We start from the raw sequence: 2,500 nt of genomic DNA on the forward strand, positions 1-2,500 counted from the left end.
TCTTTTCCCTTCATAATATGATGTTTGTATCAGAATTATGTACATGTGCATGTTTGAATGTGTATGTGAATGTCGTGTCCTTTTTTTTTTCTACATCTCTTTGCTACTTTGTGGATTGTTTTGATTCATTTTTTATTTTCTGTTTGCCCTGAGGGTTGGAAGGGAAAAAAAGCACATGTATGCTTATTCCACTTTCCTCAAAAAAACAAAAAAACAAAAAAAAACTTCGTTCGTTCGTTCGTTCGTTCTCTCCCTCTCCTCCCCCCTACCCCCTCTTTCTCCCTCCCTTTCACTTTCTCTCTCTCTCCCTCTCTGTCTCTGTCTCCTCTCTCCCTCTCTCACTCTCTCTCTCCCTCTCTCTCTCCCCTCTCTCTCTACCCCTCCTCTCTCTTACCCCCTCTTTCTCCCTCCCTTTCACTTTCTCTCTCTCTCCCTCTCTGTCTCTGTCTCCTCTCTCCCTCCCTCTCTCTCTCCCTCTCTCTCTCCCCTCTCTCTCTACCCCTCCTCTCTCTTACCCCCTCTCTCTCCCTCCCTTTCACTTTCTCTCTCTCTCTCTGTCTCCTCTCTCCCTCCCTCTCTCTCTCCCTCTCTCTCTCCCCTCTCTCTCTCTTACCCCCTCTCTCTCCCTCCCTTTCACTTTCTCTCTCTCTCTCTCCCTCTCTGTCCCCTCTCTCCCTCCCTCTCTCTCTCCCTATCTCTCTCTCCCTCCCTTTCTCTCTCCTTTCCTATCTGTCTCCCTCTACCCCTCCTCTTTCTTCATCTCTTCCCATTTCTTCCACACTCCTTATCTCCTACTCTCCCTCCCAGTTCCCCCCCTCTCTCTCTCCCCTCTCTCTCTACCCCTCCTCTCTCTTACCCCCCCCCCCTCTCTCTCCCTTTCACTTTCTCTCTCTCTCCCTCTATCTCTCCCCTCTCTCTCTACCCTCCTCTCTGTTACCCCCCTCTCTCTCACTTTCTCTCTCTCTCTCTCCCTCTCTGTCTCTGTCCCCTCTCTCCCTCTCTCTCCCTCCCCCCTCTCTCTCTGTCCCTGTCTCTCTCCCCCTTTCTCTTTGTCTCTCTCTACCCCTCCTTCTCTCTCTTCATCTCTCTCCCCCTCCCTATCTCCTTCTCTCCACCCCCCCATTCCCCTCTCTCTTCCTCTCTCCCTCTCTCTCTTTCTCTCTCTCCCCTCTCCGTTACCCCCTCTCTCTCCCTCCCTTTCACTTTCTCTCTCTCTGTCTCTGTCCCCTCTCTCCCTCTCTCTCTCCCCCCCCCCTCTCTCTCTCTCTCCCTATCTCTCTACCCCTCCTCTCTCTTACCCCCTCTCTCCCCCCCTCTCTCTCCCTCCCGCTCTCTCTACACCTCCTCTGTCTTCATCTCTTTCAATCTCCTACTCTCCACCCCCCCCATTCCTCTCTCTCTCCCTCTCTGTCTCTCTCCCTCTCTCTCTCTCTCTCTCTCCTTTCCTATCTGTCTCCGTCTGCCCCTCCTTCTCTCTCTCTCTTCATCTCTTCCTATTTCTTCCCCACTCCCTATCTCCTACTCTCCCTCCCAATTCCCCTCTCTCTTCATCTCTCTCTCTCCTCTCTCTCTCTCTCCCTCCTTCTCTCTCCCTCTCTCTCTCCCTCTCCCCTCTCTCTCTCCCTCTCCTCTCTCCCTCTCTATCTCTCTCTCCCTCTCCTCTCTCTCTCTCTCTCTCTTACCCCCCTCTCTCTCCCTTTCACTTTCTCTCTCTCTCCCTCTCTGTCTCTGTCCCCTCTCTCCCTCTCTCTCTCTCCCTCCCTCTCCTCTCTCTCTCTCTCTCTCCTTATCTCTCTCTTACCCCCTCTCTCTCCCTCCCTTTCACTTTCTCTCTCTCTCTCTCTCTCCCTCTCTGTCTCTGTCCCCTCTCTCCCTCTCTCTCTCTCTCCCTCTCGCTCTCTCCCTATCTCTCTACCCCTCCTCTCTCTTACCCCCTCTCTCCCCCCCCTCTCTCTCTCTCCCTCCCGCTCTCTCTACACCTCCTCTGTCTTCATCTCTTCCAATCTCCTACTCTCCACCCCCCCATTCCTCTCTCTCTCTCTCTCCCACTCTCTCTCTCTCCCTCTCTCTCTCTCCTTTCCTATCTGTCTCCGTCTGCCCCTCCTTCTCTCTCTCTTCATCTCTTCCTATTTCTTCCCACTCCCTATCTCCTACTCTCCCTCCCAATTCCCCTCTCTCTTCATTCTCTCTCTCTCTCTCCCTCCTTCTCTCTCTCTCTCCCTCTCCCCCCTCTCTCCCTTATTTCTTCCCCACTCCCTATCTCCTACTTCCCCCCCCCCAATTCCCCTCTCTCTTCATCTCTCTTCATCACTCTCTCTTTCTCTCTCTCCCCTCTCTCTTACCCCCTCTCTCTCCCTCCCTTTCACTTTCTCTCTCTCTCTCTCCCTCTCTGTCTCTGTCCCCTCTCTCCCTCTCTCTCTCTCCCTCCCTCTCTCTCTCTCTCCCTATCTCTCTCTCCCTTTCTTTCTCTCTGCCCCTTCCTATCTCTTTCCCTCTACCC

At 53.3% G+C, this 2,500-nt stretch overlaps 1 pseudogene across 1 annotated transcript in view; it reads left to right on the forward strand.

The window, feature by feature from the left end:
- The window catches only part of LOC143297343 (myosin-IIIb-like), a 117,566-nt pseudogene that overhangs the window by 21,581 nt on the left and 93,485 nt on the right, over positions 1 to 2,500 (forward strand). The window lies entirely within an intron of this gene.

This window comes from Babylonia areolata, chromosome 22 (genome assembly GCF_041734735.1).
Source record: "Babylonia areolata isolate BAREFJ2019XMU chromosome 22, ASM4173473v1, whole genome shotgun sequence".
In the NCBI taxonomy this organism is placed as follows: domain Eukaryota; kingdom Metazoa; phylum Mollusca; class Gastropoda; order Neogastropoda; family Buccinidae; genus Babylonia; species Babylonia areolata.